Source organism: Dendrobates tinctorius, unplaced genomic scaffold, assembly GCF_039654945.1.
Source record: "Dendrobates tinctorius isolate UK_male_01 unplaced genomic scaffold, ASM3965494v1 ptg000331l, whole genome shotgun sequence".
NCBI lineage: Eukaryota > Metazoa > Chordata > Amphibia > Anura > Dendrobatidae > Dendrobates > Dendrobates tinctorius.
The window spans coordinates 3,051,619-3,067,888 of record NW_027361997.1 but is presented as its reverse complement, the minus strand read 5'-3'; the positions used below and the strand labels follow the sequence as shown (position 1 = coordinate 3,067,888).

The window sequence follows — 16,270 nt, the reverse complement described above, 5'->3', positions numbered from 1 at the left end:
AGAGGGGGGGAGCCTCGGCAGAGCAGATCTGCAGAGCCGCGTCCTGGTCCAGTCTCAGTACCTTCTCTAAAGATTATAAATTAGATGTGGTATCCGCACAATTAGCATTCGGCAGAAAGGTACTCCATGCGGTAGTCCCACCATAGGACCAGTCTCCTTTGGTACTACTCCAGCGTGCTGTCAGGTGGTGACCTGGAAAACGGTAATTAGACCTACCGGTAATTGTGTTTCCAGGAAGCCATCCTGACAGCACTATTAGTTCCCTCCCTAGAATACTCATCCGTACTATTGTGATGTAACATGTGTATGTGGAAATTTTGTTAAATAAAAATCTTCTTGCATCCATCCAGATGTGTTACTTTGAGAAAACACTGAAGGGTGGTGAGGGGAGGGTCCTTTTGAACTCTCGTGGTTTCCTGTCCCACTGTGGATAAGAAGGACGTCCTCCAGCGCGCTGTCAGGATGGCTTCCTGGAAACACAATTACCGGTAGGTCTACCGTTTTTTCTCGCGTTTTTTCTCGCGGTAGGTCTAATTACCGTTTTTTCTCGCACCCATCGACTTGAGTTAGTGATGTTGCGTTTAAAACGGGCGAGAAAAAAGCGGATGATGGGAGCAGCCCCATAGATTAATATTGGTCTTAGTACTATGCGACTTTTTTCGCATAGCACTCGGCCATTTTTCTGGTTGGTGTGACGCCGGCCTTATACAAATAAGTCTCATCAGGACGGAATTCGGTGCACCTGGAGTTTCGGTGAGCTGGCTTTTCTTTTTCTATATGAATATAAAAACAGACAGAAACCTTTGTTTGCAATTAAAGAGCTCATACACTCCCTGTAGTTCTTGACCAAATCTGCACACACACTGCAGCAGGGATTTTGGCCCACTCCTCATACAGATCTTCTCCAGATCTTTCAGGTTTCAGGGCTGTCGCTGGACAACATTGCGTTTCAGCTCCCGACAGAGATTTTATATTGGGTACAGGTCTGGAGACTGGTTAGGGCATTCCAGGACCTTGAAATGCTTCTTAGAGACACTCCTTAGTTGCCCTGACTGTGTGTTTTAAAGGGAATCTGTAGTTTGCTGTGTTCCGGGACATAGTACACCGGCGCATGCGCAGTAATGCTTTTCGGCTTTGCCCACAGTTGGGCAAAGCACACTGCGCATGCGCGAGGCAAGATTGCATTGCACACGCGCCAACTATGGAGGACAACTACTCAAATTCCCGAAAATATTGCGGACGGCGGACAAGGATGGGGTGGAGGAAAGGAGACGAAACACCGCCCATCGGACCAGACACAAGGCATTTAAATAGCCCACCAAATTAAGGTGACAGATTCCCTTTAAGTCATTGTCATGCTGGAAGACCCAGCCACAACCCATCTTCAATGCTCTTACTGAGGGAAGGAGGTTCTTGGCCAATATCTTGCTATACATGACATCCCATCCATCCTCCCTTTAATATGGAGCACTCATTCTGTCCTCTTTGCAGAAAAGCCCCCCAAAAGTACGATGTTTCCCCCACCATGCTTAACAGTTGGGACGGAGTTCTTGGGGTTCTTGCTTATCCTTCTTCTTCCTCCAAACACAGTGGGTGGAATTGATACCAAAAAGTTAAACTTTGTTCTCATCTGACCACATGACCTTCTCCCACGCCTCCTCTGGATCATTCAGATAGCCATTGGCAAATTTCAAACGGGCCTGGACATGTGCTGGCCTGAGCACCTTACATGCCCTGTGGAATTTTAATCCATGACGGCATAGTGTGTTATTAACCCCTTCACCCCCAAGGGTGGTTTGCACGTTCATGACCGGGCCAATTTTTACAATTCTGACCACTGACCCTTTATGAGGTCATAACTCTGGAACGCTTCCATGGATCCCGGTGATTCTGAAATAGTTTTCTCGTGACATATTGTACTTCATGACAGTGGTAAAATTTCATTCAAATAACTTGCGTTTATTTGTGAAAAAAAAACGAAATTTGGCTAAAATTTTTAAACTTTCGCAATTTTCCAACTTTGAATTTTTATGCCCTTAAATCACAGAGATACGGTACACAAAAAACTTGATAAGTAACATTTCCCACATGTTTACTTTACATCAGTACAATTTTGGAACCAAAATTTTTTTTGTTAGGAAGTTATAAGGGTTAAAAATTTACCAGCGATTTCTCATTTTTGCATCACCATTTTATTTTTACGGACCACATCACATTTGAAGCCACTTTGAGGGGTCTATATGATAGAAAATACCCAAAAGTGACACCATTCTAAAAACTGCACCCCTTAAGGTGCTCAAAACCACATTCAAGAAGTTTATTAACCCTTTAGGTGCGTCACAGGAATTTTTTGAATATTTTTAAAAAAATGAACATCTAACTTTTTTTCACAAAAAAATACTTCAGGTTCAAATTTTTTTATTTTACCAAGGGTAACAGGAGAAATTGGACTGCAAAAGTTATTGTTCAATTTGTCCTGAGTACGCGGACACCTGATATGTGGGGGGGAACCACTGTTTCGGCGCATGGCAGAGCTCAGAAGGGAAGGAGCGCCGTTTGACTTTTTCAATGCAAAATTGGCTGGAATTCAGATCGGACGCCATGTCACGTTTGGAGAGCCCCTGATGTACCTAAACAGTGGAAACCCCCCACAAGTGACCCCATTTTGGAAACTAGACCCCCCAAGGAACTTATCTAGATATGTGGTGAGAACTTTGAACCCACAAGGGCTTCACAGAAGTTTATAACGTACAGCGGTACAATAAAAAAATCATATTTTTTCCACAAAAATGATCTTTTCACCCCCAATTTTTATTTTTTCAAGGGTAACAGGACCCTAAAAGTTATTGTGCAATTTGTCCTGAGTACGCTGATACCCCACATGTGGGGGTAAACCACTATTTGGGCACATGGCAGAGCTCGGAAGGGAAGCAGCGCCATTTGACGTTTTTGGCTGGAATTGAGATCGGAGACCATGTCGCGATTGGAAAACCCCTGATGTACCAAAACAGTGGAAACGCCCCACAAATGACACCATTTTGGAAACTAGACCCCCCAAGGAACTTATCTAGATGTGTGGTGAGCACTTTGAACCCCCCCAGTGCTTCACAGAAGTTTATAACGCCCGGGCGTGAAAATAAAAAATTCGTATTTTTTCCACAAACATGATCTTTTAGTCACCAATTTTTTTTATTTTCCCAAGGGTACCAGGAGAAATTGGACCCCAAAAGTTGTTGTCCAATTTGTCCTGAGTACGCTGATACCTCATATGTGGGAGAAAACTACTGTATAGGCACATGTCGGGGCTCGGAAGGGAAGTAGTGACGTTTTGGAATGCAGACTTTGATGGAATGGTCTGCGGGTGTCATGTTGCCTTTGGAGAGCCCCTAATGTACCTAAACAGTGGAAATCCCCCATAAATGACCCCATTTTGGAAACTAGACCCCCTAAGGAACTTATATAGATGTGTGGTGAGCATTTTGAACCCCCAAGGGCTTCACAGAAGTTTATAACGCCCAGGCTTGAAAATAAAAAAATCATTTTTTTTCCACAAAAATGATATTTTTACCCCCAATTTTTTATTTTCCTACGGGTAACAAGAGAAATTGGACCCCAAAAGTTGTTTTGCAATTTGTCCTGAGTAGGCTGATACCCTACATGTGAGGGCGCATGGCAGAGCTTGGAAGGGAAGGAGCACCATTTGACTTTTTCAACTCAGAATTGGCTGGAATTGAGATCAGACGCCATGTTGCATTTGGAGAGCACCTGATGTGCCCAAACAGTGGAAACCCCCAATTCTAACTCCAACCCTAACCCCAACACACCCCTAACCCTAATCTCAGCCCTAACCCTAGAGCCCTAACCCTAGCCCTAACCCTAGTCCTGGCCCTAACCCTAATGGGAAAATGGAAATAAATACTTTTTTTATTTTATTATTTTTCCCTAACTAAGGGGGTGATAACGGGGGGTTTGATTTACTATTTATAGTGGGTTTTTATGTTTGGCAGCTGTCATATGCTAAAAGATGCTTTTTATTGTTAAAATATTTTTTGCATCACCACATATTGAGAGCTATAATTTTTCCGTATTTTGACCCACCGAGTCATGTGAGGTCTTATTTTTTGCAGGACGAGTTGACGTTTTTATTGGTACCATTTTCGGGCACGTGACTTTTTTTATCGCTTTTTATTCCGATTTTTGGGACGCAGAATGAACAAAAACCAGCGTTTCATGAATTTCTTTTGGGGTGGTGCGTTTACAACGTTCTGCGTGCGGCAAAATTGATAAAGCGGTTTTATTCTTCGGGTCAGTACGGTTACAGCGATACCTCATTTAGGTCGTTTTTTTATGTTTTGTCGGTTTTATGCAATGAAAACTATTTTATATAAAAAATAATTATTTTTGCATCGCTTTATTCTGCGAGCTATAACTTTTTTATTTTTTCGCTGATGACGCTGTATGGCAGCTCGTTTTTTGCGGGACAAGATGACGTTTTCAGCGGTACCATGCATATTTATATGCGTCTTTTTGATTGCGCGTTATTGCACTTTTTGCTTGGCGGTATGATAATAAACCATTATTTTTTGCTTAGTTTTTATTTTTATTTTTTAAGGGGTTCGCTAAAGGGGTTAACTAATGGGTTTTATAGGGCAGGTCGTTACGGATGTGGCTATACCTAATATGTGTACTTTTATTGTTTTTGGGTTTTTTTTTATTTCCAAAAAATGGATTTATTGGGGGAATTTTTTTTTTTTCTAATTTATTTGGCGATTTTTTAAAAATTATTTTAACACTTTTTTTTTAACTTTATTACATAGTCCCAGGTGGGACATCACTGTCCTGTGACTGATCACTGATCTCTCACATCACAGATCACTGTGACAGATCAGCGATCTGTCACAGGCAGTTCTGCAGACTTCCTCATGCCTGCGCTTTGCAGGCACTGAGGAAGTCAGCTCCATGCAGGCCCCCGAAGGCCCCGTCGCCATCTTGGATTCGGGGGCCTGCAGGGAAGGAGCCCCTCGCAGCAGCGCTGCACATTGCGCTGCCGTGGGGGGCTCAGGGAAGCACGGAGGGAGCCCCCTTCCTGCCGATGCTTCCCTTTAACCCCCGGTACACCGCAATCATGTTTGATCGCGGTGTGCAAGGGGTTAACGTGTCGGGGGCGGTCTGTGACCGCCACTGACACATTGTGCCGGGTGTCAGCTGTGATAATCAGCTGACACCCGGCCGCGATCTGCGGCGTTCACCACGTGGGCGCCGCTGATCGCGCCAGACGTACTATCCCGTCTATGGGCATAGGGGCCCGGGTCCCATGGACAGGATAGTACGTCTGATGTCAGAAAGGGGTTAATGGTAATGTTTGAGACTGTGGTCCCAGCTCTCTTCAGGCCATTGATGATGTCCTGTGTAGCACTGGGCTGATTCCTGACCTTTTTCAGAATCATCCCTATCCCACGAGGTAAGATTTCACATGGAGCCGCAGACTGAGGAAGATTGACAGTCATCTTGTGTTTCTTCCATTTTCTAACAATTATGCAACCAGTTGTTGCCTTCTCACCAAGCTGCTTGGATACTGTCCTGTAGCCCATGCTAGCCTTTTGCTGGTCTACAATTTTGTCCCTATTGTCTTTAAGCCCCCGTCACACATAACGATGTCCCAGTGATCCCACCAACGACCGTGTACGCCGGTTTCCAAGGTAAGCAGCGGGTATCCAGGAGCCGCGGCTCTTGGATACCCGACGTTTACATTAGAAACCAGCGTCGCTGATCGCTGGTCTCTCGCTGCCACACGCAGCAATGCGTGCTGGGCAGCGGGAGACCAGCGATCGAAAAACGGCCCAAGACGTTCGAGCACGATTAGCGATAACCGACAGGGGGGCCGGTCGCTGATCCCTGTCACACACAGCGATCTCGCTGGCGAGATTGCTGATGTGTCACAAAATCACCGATCTCGCTAGCGAGATCGCTGTGTGTGACGGGACCCTTAGACAGCTCTTTAGTCTTGACTATGGTGGAGAGGTTGGAGTGTGATTGATTGTGTGGACAGGTGTCTTTTATACAGGTAACGAGTTCAAACTAGTGCAAGTAAAACAGGTAATGAGTGCAGTGTAGGAGGGCTTCTTAAACAAAAACTGTAAGAGCCAAAAATCTTTCTGTTTGGTAGGTGATCAATTTTCATTTCTTATTTCATGCAATACAATGCAATTTAATTACCGTATATACTCGAGTATAAGCCGACCCGAGCATAAGCCGACCCCCCTAATTTTGCCACAAAAAACTCGGAAAACTTATTGACTCGTGTATAAGCCGAGGGTGCACAGTGAGTGGCCTCAGTTATCTGCAGTGTGTGGCCCCAGTTATCTGCACAGTATGTGGCCCCAGTTATGATGCACAGTGAATGGCCCCAGTTATCTGCACAGTATGTGGCCCCAGTTATCTGCAGTGTGTGGCCCCAGTTATCTGCACAGTATGTGGCCCCAGTTATGATGCACAGTGATTGGCCCCAGTTATCTGCACAGTATGTGGCCCCAGATATGATGCACAGTGAGTGGTCCCAGTTATCTGCACAGTATGTGGCCCCAGTTATGATGCACAGTGTGTGGCCCCAGTTATCTGCACAGTATGTGGCCCCAGTTATCATGCACAGTGATTGGCCCCAGTTATCTGCACAGTATGTGGCCCCAGTTATGCTGCACAGTGAGTGGCCCCAGTTATGATGCAGTGTGTGGCCCCATCATGCTGCTGCTGCCGCTGCCTCTCTTACAAAAAAACCCCCAAAAAACTGTATAGTCCCCACAGTTGCTGCCCCCTGCTCATCAGCGTTGTGCTCTGCAGTGACTGCAGGCAGAGAGCGCGATAGCGCTCTCTGACCTGAATGTCACTGCAGAGGACGCAAGACAGCAGAGTGCAGGGACAGGTGAATATGCCTCCCAACACCCCGTTCATACTCACCGGGTTCTGGCGCTTGTCTCTGCAGCTCCTCTGCTTGTTCCATATTGTTGGCGCTGCTCTCTTCCTGGTTCAGCGGTCACATGGTACCCGCTCATTAAATATGCGCATATTTAATGAGCGGGTACCGTTTGACAGCTGAAGCAGGAAGAGAGCAGCGCCGACAACATGGAACAAGCGGGAGCTGCAGAGAAAGGTGAGTATGATCTGACACCCCCCTCCCCCGCCGATCCCCCCGGTATATGACTCGTGTATAAGCCGAGAGGGGGACTTTCAGCCCAAAAAAATGGGCTGAAAATCTCGGCTTATACACGAGTATATACGGTATGTAAAAATCGTACAATGTGATTTTCTAATTTTTCTTTTAAGATTCTGTCTCTCACAGGTAAAGTGTACCTACGATAAAATTACAGACCTCTCCATTCTTTGTAGGTGGGAAAACTTGCAAAATTAGGAATGTATCAAATACTTATTTTTCCCACTGTTTTTTGCAGAAAATACCCAAAAGTGACACCATTCTAAAAATTAAACCCCTCAAAATCTTTAAACTCACATTCAAGAAGTTTAGTAACCCTTCACAAGATCTAAAACAATGTGTAAGGAAAAAATGAATATTTTACTTTTTTCACACAGTTTACTTTAGCCCCAAATTTTTTTATTTTCTCAAAGGTAACACGAAAAAATGGACCACAAATTTGTTGGGCAATTTCTCCTGAGTATGTTGAGATCCCATATGTGGAGGAAAATTACTGTCTGAGTGCACGGCAGATCTCGGAAGGAAATGAGCACAGTTTGACTTATGAAAGAAAAGCCATATCATGATTGGAGAGTCTCTGATGTGCCTAAACAGTGGAAACCCCTACAAGTGGCCCCATTTTGTAAACTAGACCCCTCAAGGAATGTATCTAGATGAGTGGTGAGCACCGTGAACCCTAGGTGCTTCACAGGAGTTTGTAATGTAGAGCTGTGAAAATAAATCTACACTTCTAGCCCCAAATTTTTTAACTTTCACGAGGGTAACGGGAGAAAATTTACAGCAAAATTTGTTGTGCAATTTCTACCGAGTAAGCCGATAGCCCATATGTGGGGGAAAACTAATGTTTGGGCACACAGCAGGGCTCAGAAAGGAAGGAGTAACATTTTGAAATGCAGACTTTGATTGAATGGTCTGTGGGCGCCATGTTGCGTTTGGAGAGCCCCTGATGTGCTAAGCAGTGGACCCCATAAAGTATTACGCAATTTCTCTTGAATGTGATGATACCCCATATGTGGTAGAAAACTGTTTGGACCCATGGCAGGGCTAGGAAAGGAAAGAGTGCTATCTGTCTGGAATGATATGGAATTCATCTAGTGGTGTACTAAACATTTTTAACCTACGGGTGATTCACAAAACTTTATAACATTTAATTGTGAAAACAACAAAACACTAAATTAATAATTTACACTAGGGGTAGTGGGAGAAATTTCTCCCGAATGTGGTAGTATCCCATATGTGGTTGTACACTACTGTTTGAACACATGTGCATATCCTGGTAACACTTCCCTACTGCCAGGGGTAAGGGCAAAATACTTTAATTTACTTTTGAAATATGCACAAGCACTTTTTTGATACAATGTCTGAGCAATGGTTTAGGCTCCCTCTTGTGGCAGCCACTCAGACAACCTTAATCTAGCGTTATTAAACCCCTAATTTGCATGATTTTCATACTTTACTGCCAAGGGTAGGTTTAATTTACCTCACTTGTTGTACTACCAAGTACTTGTCACCAGGATACCTTTCCACTATCATGGTCTTTTGTCATCTTTGTTCATGTTTTTATTTATATGTCACCAATTTACTTTCTTCTGTTTTCTCTAAATAAAAGTATTATGCTATTGTCATAAAACTCCTTTCTTATTGCTCTATATATTTCTTTGGAGTGACAATCTCTGTCCACATTTAAATATCACTTGTCCATGCTGTGTGGATTTTGCTTAACATGTGCCTAAAGAATATGTTGCTATTTATGTTTACTGGAATTAGATGGGAAAGAGCGCACCTTGGCTTTTAGAACACAGATTTAATTTGAATAGATTGTGGGCTCCATTCGCCGAGCCCCTGGAGGTGCCAGAACAGCAGAAACCCCCACAGGTGACCCCATATTGGAAACTTCCCTGCTTATGGGATTCATCTAGGGGAGTAGTATTTTGAATCCATAGGTGCCTCACAGAATTTGTAACATTCATATGTGGAAATATGACATTTCAGTGGTAAAAATGTAATTTTTGTATTTGCAAATTTTCAGCCCCTAAGGCGCCAGAACAGCAGGAAAACCCCAAAGTGACCCCCTTGTAGAAACTGCACCTCTCAATGAATTAATCTACAGCTCCAGAGACTATTTTGTAACATCCTTTTTTTTTAATTATTTGATAACAGGCCTTACTGAAGCTGATATCTGAGGGTTGCAGGCCTCAGCTATGAGGTTTGCCTGGCTGGTTATAGAAAATACAGGGGAAGCCACACCATTTTTTTCATTTATTTATTTATAGAGCAGGCGGTGAGTAATGAATACCCCTATCAGCCGCCATCTGCTGTCTCTGTTATTTGCGGCAGCAGGTGTAGGTTGGTGGGAGTAGTAGTCCCATCAGCGGCTGCCTTCTGTCGATGTTATCAGTGGAATATAATGCTCAGCATTCTCCCCTGCTTGTGCTGATCACCGGCAGAGCAGGGGAGAATAATGAGAGATGTCTTCAGCTCCAGGCAACAGCGCTTACTGTACCTCTGCTTCTCAGGCGCCGATGCATGTCACACGGATGACATCCCTGTGTGTCATCCGAGTGCATGTGTGTGGAAACATTTTGTGGCCCATGCTGCTGGTAAAAATCAGACATGTCAGCGTGTTTTGCCCACGGACACAAGGTCCGTGGAAACACACTGACAATGTGTACAGACCCCTTCACTTGAATGGGTCTAAGTGTGTGTCTCCGGTACGTGTGAAAACGGTCACCACACATTCCTGAGATAACGACGTCTGAAAGAAGCATAAAGGTGTATTTAAAGGTGATCTTTCACTGGATTTTTTTATTTAAAGACAACCTTCCAACTTTCCATCAAAACCGACAACATGTATTTATTGGTATTTTTATGCCCTTCCTAACAAGCCCTTTTCATACATAATATAGTTATATAACTAAAAAAAATGAGGGTCCATCAAGTTCAACCTTTCTCCGCCAATTATACATTTTATCACTTTTTTCTAAGCTAAACAAGACCAACTTTTCCAACCTCTCATCATACGAGAGGCCTTCCATCACTTTTAATAATCTAGTTGCCTGCCTTTGAACTGACTCTTCTGAAAATCCTCTATAAAATGTGGAGCCCAAAACTGGATCCCATATTCTAGATGTCGCCTCACCATATTTTAAGGGGTAATAATACATTAGGATAGCAGGATTTTATCTTTCTTTTTATACACCCTAGGATCTGATTTGCTTTCTGCTGCTTGACATTGAGTGCTGCTGCTCAGCATACTTGTAACCAGAATCCCCAAGTCTTTCTCCCGTTCTGTAGTCCCAAGTATGGTCCCATTTATTGTATATACAGCAATAGGATTACTCCGTCCTAGATGCATGACTCTACATTTATCTACATTAAATGTCATTTGCCAAGTGTTTGCCCATTCAGACATCTTATTCAGATCGTTTTGCAATATTGTAATGTCAAGATCAGATTTTAACATCCTACATAGCTTGGTGTCATCAGCAAAGACTGAGACTTTACTCTCAATCCCATCCAAGGTCATTAATAAAGAGGTCAAAGAGAATCGGTCTTCGCACCGATCCCTGCAGTCCCCACTGCTTCCAGTACAGATCCTTGGGGTCCCCACTGCTCCCAGTACAGATCCCTGCGGTCCCCACTGCTCCCAGTACAGATCCCTGCGGTCCCCACTGCTTCCAGTACAGATCCCTGGGGTCCCCACTGCTCCCAGTACAGATCCCTGCAGTCCCCACTGCTCCCACTACAGATCCCTGCGATCCCCACTGCTACCACTACAGATCCCTGCAGTCCCTACTGCTCCCAGTACAGATCCCTGCGGTCCCCACTGCTCCCAGTACAGATCCCTGCGGTCCCCACTGCTCCCAGTACAGATCTGCGGTCCCCACTGCTCCCAGTACAGATCCCTGCAGTCCCTACTGCTCCCAGTACAGATCCCTGCGGTCCCCACTGCTCCCAGTACAGATCTGCGGTCCCCACTGCTACCACTACAGATCCCTGCAGTCCCTACTGCTCCCAGTACAGATCCCTGCGGTCCCCACTGCTCCCAGTACAGATCTGCGGTCCCCACTGCTTCCAGTACAGATCCCTGCGATCCCCACTGCTTCCAGTACAGATCCCTGCGGTCCCCACTGCTTCCAGTACAGATCCCTGCAGTCCCCACTGCTTCCAGTACAGATCCCTGCAGTCCCCACTGCTCCAGGTACACATCCCTGTGGTCCCCACTGCTCCCAGTACAGATCCCTGCGGCTCCCACTGCTCCCAGTACAGATCCCTGCGGTCTCCACTACTTCCAGTACAGATCCCTGCATTTCCCACTGCTCCAGATACACATCCCTGTGGTCCCCACTGCTCCCAGTACAGATCCCTGCAGCTCCCAGTACAGATCCCTGCGGTCCCCACTGCTCCCAGTACAGATCCCTGCAGTCCCCACTGCTCCAGGTACACATCCCTGTGGTCCCCACTGCTTCCAGTACAGATCCCTGCAGTCCCCACTGCTCCAGGTACACATCCCTGTGGTCCCCACTGCTCCCGGTACAGATCCCTGCGGTCCCCACTGTTTCCAGTACAGATCCCTGTGGTCCCCACTGCTCCCAGTACAGATCCCTGCAGTCCCCACTGCTTCCAGTACAGATCCCTGCAGTCCCCACTGCTCCAGGTACACATCCCTGTGGTCCCCACTGCTCCCAGTACAGATCCCTGCGGCTCCCACTGCTCCCAGTACAGATCCCTGTGGTCTCCACTGCTTCCAGTACAGATCCCTGCATTCCCCACTGCTCCAGATACACATCCCTGTGGTCCCCACTGCTCCCAGTACAGATCCCTGCAGCTCCCAGTACAGATCCCTGCGGTCTCCACAGCTCCCAGTACAGATCCCTGCGGTCCCCACTGCTCCCAGTACAGATCCCTGCAGTCCCCACTGCTCCAGGTACACATCCCTGTGGTCCCCACTGCTTCCAGTACAGATCCCTGCAGTCCCCACTGCTCCAGGTACACATCCCTGTGGTCCCCACTGCTCCCGGTACAGATACCTGCTGTCCCCACTGTTTCCAGTACAGATCCCTGTGGTCCCCACTGCTCCCAGTACAGATCCCTGCAGTCCCCACTGCTCCCAGTACAGATCCCTGTGGTCCCCCTTGCTCCCAGTACAGATCCCTGTGATTCCCCTTGCTCCCAGTACAGATCCCTGTGGTCCCCACTGCTATCTCCCATTTAGAGAACGTTCCATTTATGACAATTTTGTTTTCGGTCATTTACCCAATTCCTCACCCATCTACATATAGTTTCCCTCCAGTCCTGGCTTCTGTAGCTTCAGTATAAGGCTGTTATATGGAACTGTATCAAATGCCTTTGCAAAGTCCAGATAAATCACATCAGCCGTATTACCTACATCCAGATTTTCACTCACCTCCTCATAGAAACCCAACATGTCAGTTAAACACGACTTATTCTTCATGAAGCCACGTTGGTTGTCAGTTATTACATTATTATCTACAATATATCCCTGCAGGTCATCTCTGGCAATGCCTGGTGTACGCACCCCGGCTTCATTGGCACACAGCGCATATTCTGAGAGGTAGAGGTTACTGCGGACACAGCAGCCATTAACGCCAGCTCGCTGCAAATCTCTGCCTCCTTTGCAATGCGTAATAAGTCAGGTGTACCTACCCAGGTTACATTGGCGCACTGCACATGACGGCGAACGAAGAACTCAGCCGCTAACGTCACCACTGCCTCCCAGAAAAAATCCTTTTTAAGACTCGGTTGGTAGATGTAGATTGTAAAAAATTAGAGGTACTGTCCATTAATTGTCCAGCCCCTTCTTTCAAACTGTATTTACTTATTATAGAATAAAGTCTCGCACTATCACAGTCTTCATAGAATACAAAGCGCCACATGCGTTAAGAGGCGCACACTAGTTAACAAATTTGGCGCATCTTCTGAGCGCCATGCCAGAAATGCTACTGGTATCAATCAACAGAATTGGATGGGTGGTCCGTCCCAAGCTCCTCCCATTTTGGTGAAGTTGATCCAAACTGGCTAAAAGTCGCTACATTTTACTGCAACTTTGCATTTTTGCCAAAATTGTACAACTTCTCAAAGCTTTAAAACACCACTCTTCTGACATGAATGCTTTGATGAACGGGGCCCAATGTATACTCACCTCCTGCACCGGTGCTGTACCGGCTAAGTGAGCACCGGATCAGTACCACTCATAGGCTGCTTTTTTCACGCTTCTGCAAGAGGTCTGAGAACTGCGGCTTATTAGGGACAATGTCACGCGAGCGTTGGGAGATCCAGCGCCTTTCATGTATCTTCATCTTTTTGGCAGAGTGAAGCACTAAGGGCTCATTCACACATCAGGGATTGCAAAAACTAACTCATCAATGTTTTGGATCTGATCAGTGTTTGGCCAGTGTATGTACTTTTTACCATCAGAATTTCACCAGTGATTTCCACGTATGGATATATTAGTGTCTTCTTTCCATAAGGTCACATTCACACAATTAGTATTTGGTCAGTATTTTATCTCAGTATTTGGTCAGTACCTAAGTATTTTGTCTGTATTTTACCTCGGTATTTTGTCAGTATATTACCTCAGTATTTGGTCAGTACCTCAGTATTTGGTCAGTACCTCAGTATTTGGTCAGTACCTCAGTATTTTGTCTGTATTTTACCTCAGTATTTTGTCAGTATTTTACCTCAGTATTTGGTCATTATTTTACCTCAGTATTTGGTCAGTATTTTACCTCAGTATTTGGTCAGTACCTCCGTATTTGGTCAGTATTTTACCTCAGTATTTGGTCAGTACTTCAGTATTTGGTCAGTATTTTACCTCAGTATTTGGTCAGTATTTTATCTCAGTATTTGGTCAGTACCTAAGTATTTTGTCTGTATTTTACCTCAGTATTTTGTCAGTATATTACCTCAGTATTTGGTCATTATTTTACCTCAGTATTTGGTCAGTACCTTACCTCAGTATTTGGTCAGTATTTTACCTCAGTATTTGGTCAGTACCTCAGTATTTTGTCAGTATTTTACCTCAGTATTTGGTCATTATTTTACCTCAGTATTTGGTCAGTACCTCAGTATTTTGTCCGTATTTTACCTCAGTATTTGGTCAGTATTTTACCTCAGTATCTGTAAGCCAAAACCAGAAGTGGAACAATCAGAGAAAAAGTATAATAGAAACATGTCACCACTTCTGTATTTATCACCCACTCCTGGTTCTGGCTTACACATACTGATCATGTGAACACGGCCTTACCACTGATGCCATCCCATTGCTGTCTGTGATGTTCATAGACCTGTATGGGCAATTATGATCATTTTTCCATGATTTTTACAGACCATAGGGTCCACAAGCAAGCCACGGACGTATGTATGATATGTGAATGAGGCCATACCCCGCACACACCCCGCTGATACCATAGTCCTGACCTAAGTCCTGTCCAATACATAGGAAAACATGTGTCATACCTTAGGGAATACATTTGGTCCCTTTGGACAGGAGAAACGAGTAAAAAGTAAACAATTAGACAAAAAAATATTTCTATAAAAAAAAGAAATGCACAGGTCCCCAAATGTAAGAGGCAGATTAGCCGGGTGATACCAGAAAGCAATAACGGAGGGGCGCCAGCACTGCTTTCCCCATAGTACTGAGGTATTGGGCTTTAGGAAAGAAAGAAATGATGAAGCCATGACGGAAAAGTTGCTTTTCTGAAATAATGTACAGATGTCAACAAAGTTAACTTTGGTTTACTTTTGTCATTTTATGGATGAAAATCAAATGAAAAAAAAAAAACAGTGGTACAATGGCGGTACAATGGAAATAAAAGAAAGCAGGGATAAAAATGTGATGAAAGTTAAGAATAAAAGAATTAGAAAAAAAAGACCAAAGTACAGCAGTTTTAGGGTCCAGGTCGTGATGGAGACCGGAGCTTTCCCAGCATGCAGTGCGCGGTCGGGCTGCCGCTGCGGGCCACAGACACAGGTATATCACCATAGTCCATAGGTGTAGGCCCCGGACATCACTGCTCCCATTGTGCCCCGGCCTCTCATCATTCCTCCGTCGCTATTCTCGGCCTCCACACCCGCACATACCTGCCTGCCTGCTTGCCTGCAGCCAGGACCTGCTCCCGGTCTCCACTAACACCTTTCTCCGCCACCCGGGAGCGGAGAAGATCCCGAAAGACGCGAAGGCTAGTAATGCGCATGCGTGAGGGACCACACAAGGAGCGCACTGCGCACTGCTCACGGTTCGGGTGGTTACCTGGGTAACCGGGATGCTTGATATGGCGTCATGTAAAAATATCAGGCAGCCATGATTGACCAGGGAACGAGTGGGGTGGGGAGGAGCTGCGTGCCTCAGAGGGGCTGCATGGATGGAGGAGTTAGAAAGGAGATGTGGGGAAGAATGGTGGCTGGTATGGGAGGAAGCAGGATCCATGGCTTACCACAGGAGACTACATGTCCCAGCTCTGGTCTAAGTGATCAGTCACTGATGGCATAACTGTAAGGGGCTTTCTGATAACCGCTGTCTACATGGTGTACAAAAACCAAACTGTTCTTTACTAACCCTCCTCAGGTCCAGCACTGAGTCTCCTCGGCTGCTCATGGCATCTGTTATTGTCTGCAGCGCCGATGTCACCTCAGCAGCTCTGCCTAAGGCCGGGTTCACACATGCGAGGAATACTGCGAGTCTCGCATCTTAATACCCAGCACTGCTGCCAGCACTCAGGAGCGGAACGTGCGGCTGCATAGAAATACATGGGGCTACACGCGCCACTCCCGAGTGCCGGTGGCAATGCCGGGTATTAACATGCGAGACTCGCCGTATTCCTCGCATGTGTGATCCCGGCCTAACTCGGCCACTACCAGTGCAGTGCAGCCAATAACAGACTGGACCTGAGGAGGGGGAGTAAAGAACTTTTTGAGTAGGTTGTATTTTATATAAAGTTAATACTCAAGAGAAAAGAAGTGTGTACAAAAAATGGCCATCTTAAATATGTCGGCAGCACAAAGCGCCAACTAAAAACTAAAATCAGGGAGCATATTAAGGAT

General features: G+C 45.5%; 1 protein-coding gene across 2 annotated transcripts in view; it reads right to left on the bottom strand.

The window, feature by feature from the left end:
• The window catches only part of LOC141074231 (uncharacterized), a 120,911-nt gene extending 105,460 nt beyond the window's left edge, over window positions 1–15,451 (bottom strand). For both annotated transcript variants that reach the window (XM_073561809.1, XM_073561810.1), the window contains exon 1: window positions 15,311–15,451. The gene's annotated coding sequence lies outside the window, so the exon portion shown is untranslated. The remainder of the gene's footprint in view (window positions 1–15,310) is intronic.
• Window positions 15,452–16,270: the final 819 nt, after the last annotated feature.